This window comes from Onthophagus taurus, chromosome 5 (assembly GCF_036711975.1).
Source record: "Onthophagus taurus isolate NC chromosome 5, IU_Otau_3.0, whole genome shotgun sequence".
NCBI classification, from domain to species: Eukaryota; Metazoa; Arthropoda; class Insecta; order Coleoptera; family Scarabaeidae; genus Onthophagus; species Onthophagus taurus.
In genome coordinates, this window is record NC_091970.1 from 3,347,322 (window position 1) to 3,368,725 (window position 21,404).

Consider the following 21,404-nt stretch of genomic DNA (forward strand, 5'->3'; position numbering starts at 1 on the left):
TTTCTAATTTTCTATATGAGGTTTTTAGTCCACAGCCAGCAGTATTTAAACTTTACGGTCTAGTCTTACATTTGTAGTATCTTGTTGTTTTCCAGTAGTATCTAGTTTTCTGCCTTCGGTTTCTAGTCTTCTGGTTGCGGTATTTAGTCCACAGCTAGCAGTATTCAGTCATCTTTTAGCAATATCTAGTGTTTAGTCTTCTATAAGAACGACTTAGTGTCACACTGATAATATCTTGACTTCTACCAACAATTTTTGGTTTTTGATTCCAGCATTTAGTCTACAGATAACAGTATCTACACTTTTTCTAGCTGTATTCAGCATCTAGTCTTCTATAAACACGGTTTAGTCTCACATTGGTAGTATTTTGTCGTTTTCCAGCAAAAAGTAGTTTTCTGCCATCAGTTTCTTGTCTTCTGCCTGCGGTATTTAGTCCACAGCCAGCACTATTCACTCCTTTTCTAGCAATATCTAGTGTTTAATCTCCTATAAGTAGGATTTAGTGATATTGGTAGCATATTGTCTTTTTCCAGCAGTATCTAATCTTCAGTCACCAGTATCTAGACTTCTAGCAACAGGTTTTCTTCAGACTTCTTCATCACTATCTAGTAATTAGGCCTCTATAAACACTATCTTGTCTTTTACTAACTTTAGTATTGTAGCAACTTATATTGTAGCAAAAATTACAATAATTACCTTGCCGTTAGTTGTTTATTTAAGTTAGGAAAAAGTAATGGAAAAAGTTTGGTTAAAAACATTCTTTGTCTCCACATGACACACCAATCACATTATCGAAAATCATGAATCAACCTTTTTCAGGTCAGCGGCAAGGGAAGAAAGTCTCGGTCCCGAAAAAGGATCCGGATCGTTAGTTAACGGATCAGGTCGAAAAATGGAACAACTTTTCGAAACGATTCTTTATAAAACCGAGACTGAGCTATCGGCGGTGTCGGGAAGTTTTCCCGGAATTTATTAAGTACGAATTTAAGGGGAACTGCGGTTTATTAAATTAAAAGAAAATGGAGAAAATTAAGCAACCTTCCAAGAAAGTTTTCCCATTTCTAGACGTAACCGATATCCTCTCTAATGCAGCAGTCTCTTGAAAACTGAACCGACATAATTATTTCTGTTGTGATAACTACGTTCAGCGTTTTACTATCCATCTTAATCGCTTTTCTTAGAAGGTTGCTTAATTCTCTTGCCAATAAAATTAGTAAAGTTACGAAAGGAAACCTTGTTTCATATCGCTCACAAAGTTTCCTTTTCCTGTTTGTTTAGTTTTGTGGGAAAACACGTAAGTTATTCCGGGGGACGTTAACAAAAGTTTTACAAAACTAAAATCGTACATTTTTAAACTGAAGTAGTTTATGTTACCGCGAAATAGAAACGGTATCCAACACAATTGTCGTAATAAACCACCTTACCTCGTATGTACCAACACAAAAAGGGGAACGAGGTGCAATACATTTTCGTCACCTTCTTAAATTATCGTCTCGTTACGTTCGGGCACGACCCCAGCACGGTGTAAATATTAAGAGAATTTACGACCGTTGCCATAAATTTGCTCCAACCCAGCGGTATCGAAGGCTAGATTAAACAACGTTTCAGAAAATTATTTTGGAATAAAATGAGTAAACGGCTAAATCGGTAATAAAAATATGCAACATAGTGATATCTTATGCTAACTAGATCACCATATCACTAGAACCAACACTAGACCGAGAACTAGAAACATTCGGATTTAGCCGCACGTCTCTATAGACGGCTAAACCCGAATGATTCTAGTTCTAGGTCTTGTGTTAGTACTAGTGATAGTGCTAGTGTAAAACTAGAACTAATTAGACATAGAATTAGAAAAAATCAGTCACAAAATATATACAGCGACGTCTTTATGCCGAGACATACATAATAATTAATACCACATCATTGCAACAATACACAATTAGGCTAATTTAGATATTGAATGTATGATTTCGTCTATTTAACCTACAATTAGACCGCGTATGCATCACTTGACTAAGCGACAAATATCTGAAGACGCTTTCTAGTTCTACACTAGCACTGTTACTATGTAGAACTAACTACTAAACATTTCCAATGGAAAATTAGATCCTTATTGGAGAATACTAGATATTATTTCCCTGGATGATTGACATTTCAAAAGAAAACTGACCTAGCTCAACTTCTTCGAATGATGATTGATAGCGGAAAACAAATCTAAATAAAACTGAAATAAAGATAATGAAGTTTTGTTTTATGAAGTGGCAAAAATGTTTGTATACGACACTAACCCAAGATAAAGCGGTGATTTAAGTTAATTTAAAAATGTAAATTCGTGACTCTATAAGAGACCCGTAACATCTAATTAGGTTAAGTAGTTGGTTGGGAAAATAACTCTGCTTATATTTATGCAGCAATTTCGGTAAACGCTGTTGCCTTCGTAATACTCGAAAGCATGATATTTGCTTAAATTATCTTGATTTAAAGTTTGAAATGAGTGTAGTTTAAAGTTTGCTTTTATTTAAACTTGAATCTCTGCCGTTTAAAAGTTGAAATTTTTATAAATTTGAAACGATGTCTATTAATAAAACGTAATGGGGTTCAGTTTACCCGTATTAAACCAATTCGCGGTGTTAACTGTTGAGGAGTACTTGAAACTATGGGGGGGGTGGGGGCGGGTATATTAGTGATGTAGTTTGCTAGATAGCTGGTTTATTAGATAACTATGTCTCACTTAGTTTAATTGGGAATAGCGCAACTTTAAAATCCCTTAATACAATTTGTTTTTGGCAAAAAAAGAAAAATGTTGTCGTTTCCTTTTCGTAAACAAACTCCCACTTAACTAGACGGAGGTTCTCGACGTTGAAAAAATATTTGAATTTATTTCCCTCGTCTCGGAAAAATGCAAACGGAGCCGTCGACCGCCGACTTTCGAATGCCAAGTCGTTCTATAACGAAGCAGAACGAAACGTGTTTGTACAGGCCGTACAAAAGGACCGGGGCAACGTTGATTGCGAAGACCCCCGCGCACACGGCCCCCGGAGACGTGCCCCGCCAAATCCGGACCTCGCCTGGGGCAGTTTACCCCCGTTCCGTTTATGGCCGGGTTATTTATATTACATAAAAAAATAGATGTGGACGGACAACATATCTTCGGACGATTGCTTTTTGCCGGAAGGTTTAAGGGGCTCTGCCCCCCAGTGTGTTTTATGGCCACTTGGGAAAAAGGGGATTGTCGAGTTGATAATGTAATTTTCGGAAGAATTGCGGCTTACGATGTCGACAGATTTTATTTTCGACTCAAAACATTTACTTCAAAAATTGGTCCAAAAACATAAACCGAATGAAATTTATATCTCCGGTGACAGAGGGTTCGATTTACGGGCGCCAGTTACCTTGCAATAACGAAATATCAGCCGGAATTATGACGCAATGTGCGCATTTGCACAACGGTTCTGCGCAATCAGCAGCAATAAAACCTGTTTTGGATACGCGCGATGGGCAATAAACCGCATGCCATCAAGATAAAGGTCGTTCCGGCTCGCGGCCGGGTCTGAAACGATGATATTTCGTTATAATAATGCGAAAACAATTTGTCATTATCGGTAATGACAGCGCTCGTCTGCGAATCGATCAATGTTTTGCGGTTGATGTTACAAAAATTTCCATCGGATGTCAATGTTATTAATATTATATCGAATAATCCTGTCAATAACTCACCAACATTATCAGCAAATTTCGATAATATTCAAATTTAATTAACTTGATTTGTTTATATTTAGGTTGCAAAATATATATAATACAATTAAGCTTTTATAGGATTGTTGTTGTATTAATTGGTGTCAGAAATTTTTTAGTTTTTTGTATTGAATTTAAAACAATTTTTCTTCTTGCATTTATTTTTGTTACACCCTGTATAGACATATACAGTGCGCGTCAAATATCCAAGACCGATTAAACCCAATGGATAATCAAGACGAACTGAATATAGACCATAGGATAAATTAGAAGCCATAGGAACCGAACCGGCTATAGAACCACCATCTTTGGGAGCCATCCAGAACGTTAGGAATAAATAGCAGAACTCTTCAATAATGGGAGAGACTCAATTTCTCCTCTATACAAAGTCTAACAAATAAAATATGAGTTAGCAAGCAGATGCCCAATACACAAAATGTGAAAACTAAGTTTCAAAACTATATGAAAACGGAAACTAAGAGGTTTTAATGTATTTCAAAATGCGACTGCAACAATAAAAAGAAATGAAGTGAAACCGGGATCATTGAAACATAATCTCCTTCTTAAAAGACACTAATAAGATTTTACTTTTGTAGAAACCTAATAAAAGTTTCTTGAAATGAGGTGTACTGAAAATAACGTAATAATGTAAGATGATATTTTCCGCGACAACTTAATTTAACGAAGCCACATTACAAACTTCAAGACTTTTAAAAATTAATTAAACCATTCGCTATGTATGTCGATGATTTTCTATGCAGATGATTGCAGGCGAAACTTTACAAAGTGGTGGTTTAGGTGTCAGTTGTCCGAAAGTTTACGTTGAATCATTAATTTGAGGTTAATACTACAAGCGCGGGAGTGAAATATATATGATTTTGGGATAAAACGATAACGGGAATAACAGACGACCTTAACAATTCATCGCCCCCCATTTAGATCGGATTAGTAGTGGGATTATTGTAATACGCAACGCGATTTAACGAGGATAAACAAAGTAATTTCTTAAAGTGGCGAGTATCAAAGCGTTGAAACGGAATTTTAGTCTCAATAAACAACGGTAAATTTGTAAAATTTAATTTCTTAACGTCACCACTCCAATTTGCCTCTCCGGCTGAATAAGCAAACGACTATTTTGTAATTCATTTATTCGAGTTGTAGTGGAGGAAGCTCGTCGCCCGAGGTAAATCCCTCGGGGATAGCGTCCGGGTAAATAAGGAAATGATTTGCACAACGCGATTACGCGCCGGAGACGACGCCATCGTTTTTGCCAGGCACGTGCCTATTTCCCCGGTTAATATTAAGCGAGTTACTTCCGAACCATATACATGCACCCGGAAACTAGCTACGACTCTCCTTGCCTTTAGCAACGATACTCTAAACTAGCTTAAATTTTCATCTTAACGGTCCAATTGTCAAGAACGACCAATAGAAACCCTACCCAACTTCCAACAAACTAACTTCAAACAAATTTCTAAATACCATAATTAAAATTACATTAAAGTAAATTGTTTTCTTAATATCAACCCTCGTAATTAAACGGCAACGTCTCGTATTAAGACTCGGCGCTAATTCTGAGTTTACGTCTTTGGTCACATCGCTTTTAACTTTGGAAGGTTTGTACCTCTACGACTCACCCTATTTGACACATTTAAACGTTCCTCCTTCGTACTGAACGCCACGCCGGCGTCATCTTGTCCGATAGGGACGTTTATCAATGTCATCATAAAGGTCACAATGTCAAATGTTATAAATTGTCCTGTGGGGAGGCTTCACACATTCGATCGATACACGTCTTGCCTCTAGTATTATTGAGACATTGTTTTTTTTTAAGATTTTTAACAAATTCTAAGTCACAAAGTATATACAGGGTGATTAAAAAAATCGCTGATAGACTTCTAGGACAGGTAATACATCAAAAATTAAGATAAAAACTCTTAATATACATGGAGTCGCAAATGCCTCCTTAACGAGATATAGCGGGTCAAAATTTCTTTAAAATTAACATTTATCTGCAATAAAAAGCCCTTTTTTTAAAATATTTTCAACGCCACTGCAAATTTTGTCAAACGGGCAGTATTTTCGTGTAATGTGATCAATTATCTATCAATTGGTCTCTTACAAAACTTTGATTAAAGCAACAGTTTCTGATTGGATTAACAAATTTTCTACTAACGTGTTTTTCTTCAAAACTATTGCTTTGATCAAAGTTTTGTAAGAGACCAATTGATAGATAATATAATTGATCACATACACGAAAATACTGCCCGTTTGACAAAATTAGCAAGGGCGTAGACAACATTTAAAAAAGGGCTTTTTATTGCAGATAATATTTGGAAACTAGATTAACTTCAGTTATAAAACTTCCATTATACAATAACTAACTTCAGGTTTAAAATGTCAACCTCAATTTTGACATGTGTGTAACCTTCATTAAAAATCGTTTAAAATGAGTACAAACACGACATATTTATCTTCAATATTAATGAAGTTATAGTCAACTTCCGGTTAAGAATGTCAACGTCAATTTTGACATATTTGTAATCGTCGTGAAAAATCCTTCAAAATGAGTCCAAACATGATACGTTTAATTCCAATATTACTCGAGATATAAGCAACTTCCAGATTGAAATGTCAATGTCATTCTTAATTTTTATAAAATTTCTTAATATTTGTCACAAAAATATCATAAAAAAAAAAATAAAAAATTAAGGTTGGTATTAATATTTAAAAATTAAATTGCTATCTTCATTGTTGCTAACTTCGGGTTTAATTTTTTTATTCTAACTTTTTTGTTTTTTGAGATAAGTGCGTTATCTTTGGACTCATTTTAAAGGTTTTTTAATGAAGATGACGAATATGTCAAAATTGACGTTGACGTTTCAAACCGGAAGTGATTGTATTTCCATTAATATTAAAGTTAAATATGTCGAGTTTGGACTCATTTTAAAGGATTTCTTATGAAGTTAATAAATATGAAAAGTGGAATAGGAAGAGTGACTAACACTAGATTAACTTCAGTTATAAAACTTTTATTACATGATAACTAACTTCAGGTTTAAAATGTCAACCTCAATTTTGACATATTTGTAATCTTCATTAAAAATCCTTGAAAATGAATACAAACACGACATATTTATCTTCAATATTAATGAAGTTATGGTCAACATCCGGTTAAGAATGTCAACGTCAATTTTGACATATTGGTAATCGTCGTGAAAAATCCTTTAAAATGAGTCTAAACATGATACGTTTAATTCAAATATTACTCGAAATATAAGAACTTCCGGTTTGAAATGTCAATGTCATTTTGACATATTTTTAATTTTTATAAAATGTCTTTATATTTGTCCCAAAAACCAAAAGTATAATAAAAAAAAATAAAAAATTAAGGTTGGTATTAATATTTAAAAATTAAATTGCTATCTTCATTGTTGCTAACTTCGCTTTTAATATTTTTTATTCTAACTTTTTGTTTTTTGAGATAAGTGAAGATGACAAATATGTCAAAATTGACGTTGACGTTTCAAACCGGAAGTGATTGTATCTCCATTAATATCAAAGTTAAATATGTCGAGTTTGGACTCATTTTAAAGGATTTTTTATGAAGTTGACAAATATGTCAAAATTAAAAGTTGAAAGTTCGATCTTTTTGGTTTTTCGCCGAGGGGCTACATTTAACACTGTATTAATCTGGCCAAGAGATATCACAACGTCTTAATTAAACGTAGAACGGAGAATATATGATATGGCTTGGTTAAGCCAAGGTCTTAACTACAGGTCAAGACTAAGTAATATATTATATGACTAGCTGTAGCCACTCATCAAAGTGCGCTACAATCCAATTCAAACTTTGGCCTAATCAATTTTCTTCTTCTATCCATTTCAGTCTTCATCATTGAAGGCCTATTCCCTTAACTGTGGTTTAGAGTTCCCTGAAGAACTTATCTAGTATGTTAATGTTATCTGTATGTTGTATTCTCAGAGTTTCTCTGAACTTTATCAAAAACTTTCCTAATACTTATAGTGTGACTTATCCGAAGTCCGTTTTAACGAGGTCGTTTCATATCGAGGTTTTACTGTATTATTATTATTAAATAAAATGACTTACCCAAACATTCCGAAAATTTTATTCCGATTTTAGTGCGTTGTGGGGGAAAATCAAAGTGTTTGTTGAAATCATCTCGTTCTGATCGTTGTCTTCATCGATGACTTCGACTTCGTTGGAGTCTTTGTCGACCAAAAAGGAGGATTTAAAACCTTGTGACAGCAAAATCCTTTCTCGAACCATCTAATTATTTGGTCGACACCTTTCCGTGCGATTTCGACGATTCAGCATCTTTTTCTTCCCTCTATATACTATCAGGAAATTTCATTTTCGCCTCGAAAACCGTTCGTCGCTTCGTCCGCGTTCGTTTAATCAAAACTCTCGCATTATTAAAACGGCAAAGTTTATGCGTCTGCAGTACACGGCTAGTTCGCTAATTTGAATTTCGCGCGAATTAAAACTTTCCGCTTCACAGTTTCGGCACTCTTCATTTCCTTTTGTATTCCAATGTGTTCATTTTATCGATCCTTTTGTAACACATCCATTTCATTTTTAACTCCTTTTAAACTCTAAAAAATAATATAATAAATCTCAATTAAAAAATCTGATATAAAGATTCACCGCGTAATAAACAATTTAACTGGTCGTTAAATAATTTAATCAGTTCGAGCTTTACGATCGTTTAAGGAAAACATAAAACATCCCCGGGAAGCGAAAAGCTGCATTCAATTAATATTATTCAAAACAATCAATTTGCTGTCGTATACGGTGAAGGGGAAGAGGGAGAGTATGTTTTAAAAGAGCTTTTAGCGTTCGCTTTGCATACGGGGCGAAAGCTCCCGAAAGCTTCACCGGATGCCGAAGTTAGATTAGCCCGAGGGGAAAACAATGCTAACTGCGATACCCGCTTTTATAGCTTCGTTTAAATGGAAAGCACACGACAATAAGCTCTTCTATACGAGGCGCGAAACGTCGTCATCGTTGTTGTTGTTATTCGTTATAGCAAAAAAAAATTATTCAATTCGCTTTAATGGACAGGTTTATGTCTTTGTTTAAATTAACTTTAAAGAGGAAACTTTTATATTAAAATAGGGCCATATGTCACCCCCTCTGTATCAGCTGATGCTTCTTTATCGCCATAATTGAGGAGGTTTTCCTTGGGCTGATTTACGCGGCAAGTTCGGACGTGACATATGGCTCATATTTTTTCCTCTTTTTTTAGTTCTCGCGCGACGTGTTCTTAACTCGTGTTTTGTAAACTATAAATCGAAGCGCGCCCCTCGGGGCGTTCGCACGTGAGTTATGGCTCGCCCTCCTATCTTTAATAACATTGGGGAAAAACTTCCGGGACTCCGCCCAAACTTTCCATAAACAAAGCCGATTCAACTAGATCCACATCCTAACGAGCACATTCAAGATAATACCTAAGTTCTTGTAGCGAATAAAAATAACAAAAATCGAATTAAGTTAATTTCGATTTTGCTTCATTAATCTTAAATGGTGACAAAAGCAATTCGGACAAAGTGCGAATGAAGCCGTTTCACGTAAGCGGTCAAAATTCATTCCGTTGCGCCGGTCAAAGTGGCCACGACCTCAAAGGAAAGGTGAATGACGCCGGCGGTGGCTTGAAATCAAAGGGGTTAATGAAACTGCTTTGCCTTCGGGTAATAGCTAATCTCGCGCGAATGCCGCTAAATATGCAAGTCTCGCGTTCGGGATTTTCTTTCAAGATGCATTGTGGGGTATCCGTTTAGTTGGTATTCTAAACGCGGCGAGATCTACATCCCCTTTGTGTTTTTTTTTTTGCTGCTATTTGTTTACAGAAAGTTTGCAACGGACTTTTCTTTAAAAAGACGACGACCCGAAAAGTTCTGTGAATCGTGTATTTTTTTTTTGTTGATCATTTTTAACTAAATAGAAGTTGACAAACGTCTTTTATTCGCTTCTGCGATCTCTATAAGCGGAGCTGTTACTTCGCAGAGGGAGCCAAATCTTCCTCTACAGGATCATTCAAATTCGACCCCCACCATTGAGATCTCAAAAACCATAAGAAATACAGAAATGGTTAAATGGGGGCAAAGTTGCGTATCTTAGAGCTCATTATTTTTCAACTAAGAAGCAACTAACATGCAACATACCTACTGCTATCTAAAATAGATGAGATGAGAGATGTTAATCTATTTGCAGAGTCTGAAAATGGCCAAGGGCCGAAACTAGTTAGACTTAAAGACATAAACTTTTAATTTTATACTAACATCTAGAAAACAACACTGACCCGAAATTGTAGGTTCATCTATTTTTTCTATTGTAGAATTTCTTGGTTCTTATGATGCAAATCGGACTTGAAATCGTATAACGTGATTGTCGCTTAGCTTTATCCTTTAAAATAAATGGTAATTTAGGTCTTTCGGTATTCTGCATTTTTTCTAAGATAAGTTAAACCTTTTCCAATTATCGGTGACACTAACTCCGCTCTAAAACATCCTGGTGATCTTGTTTTCTCACTTTCAAAGTAAATCTGATGGTCATATTTAGTCTGCAACAATAGAAAATTAAAAATGTTTTTTTTTTTGGTAAATTTTAGTTGATGGTAATAAAATTTATGCATTAGTAGACTAAGTTCGATATCAAAAGAGGAGGAAGTAAACTTACGAAGTAAAAGTTTTAATTTAATTTTAGATTCTGACTTGTGCATCTATCAGAGAGATAACCCTTTTACGTTACACAATCAATTCCAGAAACTCGGCTCTTAAACAAGCAAGATTCGGCCTTTAACGTCCTAAATATGACTGCATCGCGCCCGCTTCCTCGCTCTCAATTACCAAGGGGGGGTAACCCCCCTCCACCCCCGAATATCAAACTCAAACAGAGCTTTGGTTGGTCCTCTCTCGGAAATCTGCATAATTACCGGGATTTATACGCGGTAATTCGAATCGTGTGCGTATTCTTTGGGTAAAGTCCGCCAACGGCTAATTCAGTTTAGCCGCGACTTCCGGCTCCAATGCTTCTGCAGCTAGCGCCCTCTGGGTGTTCGGTGTTTCGGTGGTTGTACGTATAAACCGGGTCGTCGAGATATTGCTTGCATGAATGGAGCACTTAGCTGCGAGGAATTGGGGCAATAGTGTATTTCTACGTGTTTTACTGCGCTTCCTAGTTTTGTATTTTCCTTTTTTGTATTTTCCGTTTTTGGTGGTGCTCGCGATTCGGGTCGTTTCTGCCGAAACACGTCAAAATTACGACGTCAGGTGTAGGTTAACGGCGAAACGCCTAATTTTGTTTCACCCTCTTTCCCCTTCGTATTGTGAATATTACGGACCTCACTGTTTATTATTATTGTGTACTGCTAGTTTTGCTTATTGCTATCGTTTCTATTCCAGGTAATTCTCGGCGTGGAAAATTGGAAGTTGAAATTTCTCCAATGTTAAATAACTTGTCGAAAACAAATAACTGAGGTAAGTGCTTCCTCATTAAAATAAATAGGAAGTTAATGTTTTGAGGTCAAAGCCAACATTTTAACGCGTCGTTCTTACATAAAAAAAGTAATGAAGTTACTTTGTAAATTTTACGCAACACAGGAAATTTTCGTTAATTAAATCTCGTAAACACGTTTGTAGTGGAGATAACGATGTCGCGAGGTAATTAGAGGCCGCATTGCTTCGAAACCGCCTTTAACGCGGTGACCTTTCCACAAACGTGCTAAAAAACCAACATCAGAAGGACGACTTCCAATTAAAATATTTATAAAATCCTCCCCGTAAAGGATTAGTTTTATAATTTCTTTCCTGATCCTTTTGCGGTTTACGCTGTAAAAGAGAAACGAGGGAAAAAGAGAAGGAGGCAAATTTAACGAGAAAAATCAATCAAAAATGGTTTTGTTGGCGATCCTTTCCTACGATGTGGAGCGGAAACAGCACGAGAGCGTAAACAAACACCTCGGATAAAATTCTGACAGCAACCGAACCTTGTTCCAACGAGCATCACATCCTTTTTATTTTACCCGGTATAGAAATTCACATGCTGAGCTGAAATGTGCAGAGGTAAATAGAGTTAGTAGTTTTTGATGTCGAAGCATTCCTCGGGTCGAATATTAAAATAGGAAGTTAAAAAAGAAAATTAAGATATCATAAAGAAATGACAGGAAGAAATGATATGCAAAGGAGGAGTCGATAATCGAAAGGATTCGAATCCATTGTCTGACCTGGAAGATCGACAAATTTCGTAAAACGCCACCTGCAGATGGTCGAACGTTCGCGCGCGTAATTCAAACTGACAAATATTGAGAAATATTTATACTCCCCGGATTTAAATGAACCGTGCGACGCTCTAGCCGCCCGAGTTCCCCGCCGCCGACAATAGTCCGTAGATTTTTCTGGTCTCCCGTCTGTATTGAAGGGCCGAATAAATATTCTTTTGAGGGCGAGTTCTACATTCGGCCGCCGGGGGGTGGGAAACCAAAACGACGCCTTCAACCCCGTTTGTACCTCTGTCTCGTATTGTGTTCGAGTATTGGCGCACAAAGGAGAGACACGTAGGCGTGCTTTGATAAATTTTCATCGTTAAGTGCAGGAGGATTTCCTCTTTTTGTCGTTGAAATGCCTGCCGACAGAAAGGATTTTGCAAAATGGATAAGGATATTCACTGGATGTATAATATATGAGGTTCATGTTAAAAGATATGTGACTTTTAAGACTCTCAAATATACACAATACTTTTCAATACTTTTTATCTTTTCAATAAACATACGTGGACTACCAATCAGCGTAATTTAAATTTCTACTTTCGTTTGAAGATGCACAGCTAAATCCGAAACTTTCTAGTTTTAGGTATAGTATTAGTTCAATATCAATACAGGGTGTACAAAAAGTATGGAATAATACTTAAGCATTAAAACCTTATGGTATTTTGCAACACCTTGTCAAAAGGAATCCAAAAACCTTCAAATATACAGAGTGTTCTATTTAAAAAACACGCTCACCATGTCGTAACTCAGACTGCCGTCATCATTTTTATTTTATTTCTACGCCAAGATATGCGGAAAATAGTTTCAAGTAACTTTTATTTAAAACTTTTTTTAATATAAGTTGAAGTTTAGGCTGTAGAACCATTATTCCATACTTTTTGTACAACCTGTATATGTACAACAATTTAATGCTCAATAGTAACTAAGACTAGAGCTAACAGTAGTACTAGAACTAACAATAGATCTGTGTCCTGGAAGTTCTTTCTTTGAATCCTTCCATGTATTATTAATTATGTTTAAGGAGACTTTTTTAATTATTCCAAGGCTTTGCTCATAAATTTGTTTCTATGATAAATCGTGATCGATTATTTCTTCATACTCGCCGATTAAGTTTTCTGTGATGGCTTACAACCTATATAGGAGAAAATTTTGTAGGCTGTACAGGGTGGTCAAATTTGGGTGTTGTTATAGGCTATCTCAGAAACTATAAGAGATACGAAAAAAGTAGGCGCCATCTGTTTCGTCCTGGTCTCTTTTTTCGAGACTAATGCAACCTCGCAAACACCAAACTTTTATCTTCTTTTGTTTTTAAGTTATGGCCAAAAAAGCAAATTTTCGTGATTTCAAAAAATGCGCATATTTCGTTTATTCTTGAAATTAGAAAAATGGGGTTGATACGTTCTTAAAACACTTCTTTAAATAGAATATATTGCCCTTGAAAAATTTGAAACACACTTGATAATTTTTGAGATGTAACACAAAGTTGTATTTTTTTAAATACAAAGTATAGTTGATTTTGATGTTATTGAAAAAAGCGTTAATTTTCAATTCCAAAATAGTAAGCGCTAATGTTCAAAGTTTTTGATTATTCCCCTTTTTGTACACTGGACAGATAATTTCTGTTTTCCAAGTGGTTGGATTTGATTAGGTTGCGTTGGGTTGTGTTGTGTTTTGGTTGAATTATCTTTGGGTTGGTTTGAATTTGGTCGGGTTGGGTTGGTATCCCAGGTTCCTGCAGAGGACTCAACCCAATTTCTCTTGGAGAATTATGGGTGCAGAACAGTATTAAAGTAAAACTAGATATATTCTAGACACTTTCTAATTCTAGGTCTTGTGTTAGTTCTAGTGTTAGTGCTAGTGTAAAACTAGCTAGTTTTGGGTTAGCCGTGCGTCTGAAGACGCACGGCTATACCCAGACCTTTCTAGGTCTAGTGTTAGTTCTAGTTTTAGTTCTGTAAGAATATACAACAATGTAATTCTAGCTAAAGATAATAATAACTAAGACTAGAGCTAAGTAGCACTAGAACTAACATTAGACTTAGAACTAGAAAAAAGACGGCCGAATGTTTCTTAGTTCTAAGCCTAGCCTTTCTCTTTATACCTTACGGTCTTGGGTTTTGTCTCCATTTTTTATACATCTTATCTCTGGCCATAGTCCGTATTTCGGCTAGTTTCTTCCTTCTTCTTTCAACCATTTTCTCAATCTCCCTCCCATTGGTGCTCTTGGGGGTTCAAGCATAGTTCCTCACTGATGTTCTTGTTCCGTATCTCTTCTGGTTTTCCTCAATATCTTGCGTCATATCTTCATCTCTGCTGCTTCATAAGTTTCTGATCCATAATTAAATGTGGATTTGCTTTGCTGTTCAGTTCCTTTTGCCTACGAGGATGTTCTTTATTTGGTAGTAGACTGCGTTTACTTTTGTTGTTCTGTTGCGTATTTCTTGACTTAGATAAATGAGACGCTGTAAAAAAAACATAATTTTTGACAAGTGACAATTTCATTTAATAATAATTGTACTAAGATTCAAAATGAATTGAAAGTATAAACAACTTTTAAAATAAAATTACATTACTTCGATTAACTTAATGTTGGATTCATAAAGTTGTTTGATTGTCGTTATTCCGAATTTAATTAAGATTGACGAGGAAGATGACGAAAACGGCAATGAAGAAGAAGATGACGAAGTTTCAAGAATCGTAATCGTCCAGGGTGCGACGCGATAAATTTAATCGTTATATTAAATATTAAATTCAAAACGTACGCCTTCGTACCGCCAAAAACTGGAACGTCTACGAGGGGTCCATAATTTACACGGGATCTCGTTAAGAGCGGCGTTGCCGCTCGCGTATATCGAGGTATTAAATATGCAACGAAATATTTTCTAGGTCGGTAACTCCCTCTGACGGCTTCCGAGCATAACAACTAGTAGAAGGTGGTGAGGTCGTTTCGTTCGCGGCTTTAATGAAAATTGCATATCATATAATAGAGAAGTAATTGGATTAATTACAGTTTTCGAAATGTAAGAAACGTCAAATTTTACGTTAAGATTCCCATTTAAATTTAATTAGTAGTATTAGCGAAAGAAAATACGAGATGAAGAGAAATATTACCCCAACAACGCCTTATTTTCTTTGCTGAGGAATTAGCTTCCAAATAAAAGGGGCACCCTTAAGAAAGTGGAGCTTAATTACGCAGCAAACAACGCAAGCGATGGTTTTCTTGGCGTTTCGTTGATTTTTCCCGGATTGCTCTTCAGGTGGAGCAGCACTTTATTTTTGTATTTTTCCTTTGTATATCTCGTTCTTTTCTTGTCTCCGCCTCCTTGGAAGTTTACCTTAAAATATTTTTCGGTCGATTCCGAGTGGGGAAGATAATAATTTGTTTCGGACACTCCCCGTTTTCTATCGCAACCCCTAACGCTTCTTAAATTTATCAAGAGTTACTTCTCTTTCAGGTCTTCTTCTTTGCCTTTTCGCCTTTGTAATAGCTTCAATCTTAATTTTTTCTTTTTACCGAATTGGGAGAAAAAATGCGAGGATACTTTTCGCTAACTTCATCCGTTATCGTTTTATCTAGTGGCACTACTCTTCGAGTAGATGGTTGTTTACACTGTACTCGCACAAGTCGTCCAGTTTCATCTTGTCCACTTCGTTGGGAATTTCACGGTTTTTCAGGGCCATTTACACGGCTGTGGATTGGACAATGGGGTTTTATCGGATGTGCTGCGAGAAGGCTGGAAAAGCTCCGGGCTTCTCGTCCATCTACTGCATATAATAATGGCTTTGTGGTCATGGAGACCAGAACGTGTTTATCTGAAGCTTTATACACACCGGATGACTTCTATCGGGTAAAATCGGTATCAGCGAACCTTTAAAGCTTTATTCGCCACGCTTCCTCACCCGAGGGCTTTTTTATCAACCGGTTATTGCAAGCGCAGAAATCAACCACACCGGAATAACAAGTCGCTTTGTTTTTTTTGTTTTTTAATCGAATTGAATTTCAAGAATAATTTAAATAAAAAAATTTCACTACAATTGTAGAGTACTCGTTGTAGTAGCAAGTTAATAAGCAGCCCTTAAGAGGATGGGTGGAGCAGTAGCGGCAGCAATGGTTCTCGGTGAGAAAAACCAGAAACACTCGGAGCAACGTCAGTTACAAAGGACCTCTAAATCACAGTGTAGTTCGTTCTTTCGACAAAAGGAGAGGGCGGGCGTTAAAGTGTCCAAGGAGAGAGCCGAAGTAAAAGCGGGAGAAAAAAATAAGGTTTCGCGAAAGGAAGATTAAAATTCCACCCCCGTCTGTTTAACGTTACAAATCTATCGAAACCCTCTAGGCCTTTCGACCATCATCAAGATGTAGATTGTCTTCTTTTCTGCCGTCTGGATGAAATTAGAATGTATCCCCCGTTCGGCGCCTCATGAATCGATTTCATCTTATTTCGCCGTCTTTTCCTTTTTCCGTTGTAATTCTGTTTTCGATTTTTATCGCAAACAATAAATCGGTCAGTGTATCGAGGGTGGTTAAATAGATTTCTACCGACCAACAGTTAAGCGATGTCATATTTCTTGCGCGACCCTCGAGGCACCAGTTTAAAAATAGATTTAGGAAGCGAAATCGATAAAGGCAACTCTTGGTTATTACGTCACTACTCTCTCTCGCTCTTTCAACGTCACTTTTAGACCTACTTTAGTTCTTATTGAGTAGCCTTGAATTATATGTATCAAAACAATTACTTTTTTCGGGTCAAGCCAATTTCAATTTACCCCAAAAAATTATTCCACATCGATTTCGTTCCTTTCAAAGTTTGGGTTTCATCCTTTCACCCCCGTTTTGCGACGCACACACCTGACTCTGCATTTCTATACCCTCATTTCCTAATATTGTTAGAAGACACGGACGCTGTTTCCGGCGAAATCGCGGGGGTGGATCTTTTCGACCGGATTACGAGCAAAACTGATTGGGGTGGTGTTGGGTTGAGTTTGGTTTGGTTCGGGTAAAGTGTGAACAGAAAATATCGTCGTCGCCGGCAACAGGACGAGGCTCAAACGTCTCTTTAGATCGTAGATAACACGCTCCGTTGAGTTGTAGATCTACAACGTCTTTTCAATTTTTATTTCTTTTTAATGTATGAATTTAAAAATTTCGTTTTTAGTTCACCTTTGTACAATCAATATCTTGATTTGGAACATTAAAGCGCGCACGTAATATTATCTTGACTTTAAATATAAAGCGCGCACTTGTGCGCGCAATAGCGCCTTTATGCATAATACGAGTAATTTGTATCAATTCTTTGGCTTTGAGTATTAAAGCGCGCAAGAGAGCGCATGTTTGCATAATAGTTTGTACCAATACTTTGGTTTGGAGTATTAAAGCGCGCACTTGTGCGCGCAGGAGCGCTTGACTGCATATAATTTGTACCAATACCACAAAATAACAGTTGTTTTGTGCCAATACTCTGGGTTTGAGTATTAAAACGCGCACTTGTGCGCGCATGAGCGCTGGTGTACATAATGATTCGTACTAATATTATCTTGAGTTTAAATATAAGCGCGCACTTGTGTGCGCAAGAGCGCGTTTATGCATAATATTTTGCACCAATACCTTGGCTTTGAGTATTAAAGCGCGCACTTGTGCGCGCAAGAGCGCATGAGTGCATAATCCATCGCATCAATATCATCTTGTTTTTAAATATTAAGCAAGAGAGCTTAAGTGCATATAGTTTGTACCAATACTCTGGGGTCGAGTATTAAAGCGCGCACTTGTGCGCGCAAGAGCGCCTCAATACATAATGGTTCACATCGACATCATATTGGCTTTGATTATTAAAGCTCGCAAGGGCGATTATGTTTAGTAGTTTGTACCAATATATTGGCTTGGAGCACTAAAGGGTGCACAAGTTCGAACCGTTATATGTAGATTCATGCTGTAAACTCTTGCGCGCACGAAGCACATGTGCGCGCTTAATTACTCGAATCCAGAGTATTGACACAAACCATATGTACTCAAACTCTTTTGCGCGCACTTGTGCGCGCTTTAATAAGCAAAACCCAGGTATTTGTAGAAACTATATCTATAAAAGCGCTCTTGCGTGCACAAGTGCGTGCTTTAATACTCGACCTCAGAGTATTGGTACAAACTATATGCATAAAAGCGCTCTTGCGCGCACAAGTGCGCGCTTAATATTTAAAAACAAGATGATATTGATGCGATGGATTATGCACTCATGCGCTCTTGCGCGCACAAGTGCGCGCTTTAATACGCCAACCCAGAGTATTGGTACAAACTATATGCACTTAAGCTCTCTTGCTTAATATTTAAAAACAAGATGATATTGATGCGATGGATTATGCACTCATGCGCTCTTGCGCGCACAAGTGCGCGCTTTAATACGCCAACCCAGAGTATTGGCACAAACCATATGCACTTAAGCTCTCTTGCGCGCACAAGTGCGCGCTTAATATTTAAAAAGAAGATGATATTGATGCGATGGATTATGCACTCATGCGCTCTTGCGCGCTTTAATACGCCAACCCAGAGTATTGGCACAAACCATATGCACTTAAGCTCTCTTGCGCGCACAAGTGCGCGCTTTAATACTCGACCCCAGAGTATTGGTACAAACTATATGTATAAAAGCGTTCTTGCATTCACAAGTGCGCGCTTAATATTTAAAAGTAAGATTGATGCGTATTGGTACAAACTATTATGTACTCATTTGCTCTTGATACACCTTCTTTTAAATTATTATTTCTTATTATACGAATTTAATTAAACATATACTCAGCTACAACACACAACATAACATGATATAACACATGAGGTTGAATCATTTGAGATCTACTTCTTAACCCTAAAAATTTCCTTTTCTTATCCTCATCAAAAACAACGTTCCAATATTTATAAACGGCCTCATCATACGAATCATCCAAACACAATCTATCATATTTAAGGTGCTTGCTTCTACATTCAAAATGATTCCTTTCAAATTCGAAGAAACTCGAATGTCTATTGATACCTCCAGGTCCATAAATACAACTAACCGTAGCAAAGGTGTTGTTAAAAGTAAGAATTCCACAGCCAATCCTTCGTGTGTAGGATGCTAAAACTTGTTTGTAACTATCCATGTCTTCATTTGACATCCAATCGTTTACCGCTAACTTAAAAATTTCGTTTTTATTTTTTATAACTTGAACGGACGTTTCTAAAGTAAATAGATTCTCCCTTACATCATTAAATACGACCGTTTTTAAGCAAAAATTTTTTTCTTGAAAGCATCTCATTAGTTTACAACTTGCTATGTACCCCAAATCATCGTCGTACAATAACGCATAAATTTGCGAATCAATGTTTCGCTCGTTTCTCATCCAATTGTGTAAATCAACTTAAAAGAAAAATACGCAAATTAATTAACAATAATTGAAGCTTTTTAGTAGGGTAACTAGAGGAAAGGGTGGTTATTTATTAATCACCACAAACCGGTTAACGCCTATTAAAATAGCAGCCCAACATTGTTGTATTTGTATGTGGCAAAGGAAGGTAAATACGCTAATAATGTATAATTATAATCAGGACATAATTAACAGTTGCGATAATTAAGTTGAGCGGAAATAGAATTGACAAGAGAATTTCACGGGTTCAGTTATGAAACCTCGACATCAAATCATATTGAAACACGAACTTCGTAAATTTCGATATTCGAAATTTCATAACGAAATTATTAATAAGTACAAAATAAAAATTTTAATTAAATTATTACCAACCAATAAACATCTTGTTTCCGACCGTTAATCGGGATAATTTCGGATTATTGAAATGCCAACAACGTCCACTGTTCTTGAATATATACGGATTTGAGCATTCGCAAGCCGCATGTTGATTACCTTCACATGGTATGTCACAAAAATTAAATGTATGTAATTTCAGAATTACTTTTGGAATTATACAGAATAATATAATTATAAAATTATAATTTGACATATTAAAGACAAATACATATTTTTTTTTGTTTTCAAAAGATGTTTGATGTGTGTAAAACACGTAATTTTTTCGTGATAGTATAAAAACCTTACAAAGAGACCGCTCAAGCCGGGTTTTTAGGCCCTGAAGGCGCGGACGTCACACGCCACACAACGAAAAAGCTCGAAAGTTCTCACGAACAGGGAGAGGCGGGGCAGACGTTGAGTTGTAGGTGCAATGTAAACAGGCTCCCGTCCTCCAGTTCGGACAAGAGGGAGCCCAAAGCGAAGGCGATAAGGGAAGAAGTTAGCGCGAGGAGGTCGTCAGAGTCATTTTTCCACGTTTTTCCTAGGCAAAGTGGAGCGCAAACTTTACCGGCCATAAATAATCCAATAAGGGCGCGAGCTCGAATGCCGGTTGTTTTGTGAGCTTTTTCCTTCTCTCTTCGAGTTCCGAGTACCTCGAATCCGCATTAAAAAACAAAAAAAACACAAGAAGTTGTAACGTGAAGCGACGCGTGGATTGTTGTATCGTGAAAAGTTAAGTAGACGACTTAACACGAAGATAAAATAAATAATCAACTCTGGGGAAATTTCAACTTGTGTTAACGTATGCGGAATGGTGGTGTGTAATGAAAAGTTTCAAACTTCGCGCAACTATTATCGGCGACCTCGAAATTGATCGTCAAAGTTGACCGCAACAAAATGTTGTCGAATGCCGAGTCATCCAAGCGCGTTTCGACGAAAACACGACGTTGTAGTTATGCCAAGCTGATTTAGCTAAACTAAACTAATTATGCGCAACAAGCACCGTGGACTGCCCTGGACATTAATGAAAATATTAGCGAAACGTTGTAGAACCGAAGTGCACCCCTGATGAAACTCGACCAATTAGCGACGTAATTCGTTAATTGAGTCCTTTCCTGACAAATTAACTAAAATTTTCATAAAAAGTTAAAATAACACTTTTTCAATGTTGTGATGTTTTTCAATTAAATCAAAATCTTATTAATGAACGGAGTATTTAAAATACACGCTTTCCTCTTCTCTATCCAACCACCCCCAAAGCTCCCCATCGTTTTTGCCTAGTAACAACCAGCACTACATTCCATCATAATCAAACACATCTCTTGCCGTCAACTAATTCTGAGTATTCCTAATCTCATTCAACTCTTCTTTACCTGCCTTGTTCCTCTTCCTCTTCACTTCCAATCTCCTTTTCGCTCTTCTCCCATCCAACAAGCACACGAGATCAGTGATGGGCGCTGGGTAAATACCCGTATTTACTTATGTATTTACTTTATAAAACATATCAGATTTCAGGAAGATGATGAAATGAACGTTGAAGACGCGGAATTGCCGATGATCGAAAACGTATTATCATCAGACGAATCATCAACCTTTGCCACAATGTTGACCGCA

General features: G+C 36.8%; 1 protein-coding gene across 4 annotated transcripts in view; it reads left to right on the forward strand.

The window, feature by feature from the left end:
* Positions 1-21,404, forward strand: part of LOC111426602 (uncharacterized) — a 116,939-nt gene that overhangs the window by 63,506 nt on the left and 32,029 nt on the right. The window contains exons 1-2 of one of the 4 annotated variants that reach the window (XM_023061210.2): positions 10,763-11,033; positions 11,164-11,238. The exons of 2 other annotated variants lie outside the window; for them this stretch is intronic. The gene's annotated coding sequence lies outside the window, so the exon portion shown is untranslated. Of the gene's footprint in view, positions 1-10,762; positions 11,034-11,163; positions 11,239-21,404 lie in introns of those variants that run through there. One more of the 4 variants, XM_023061209.2, reaches the window with a different exon arrangement.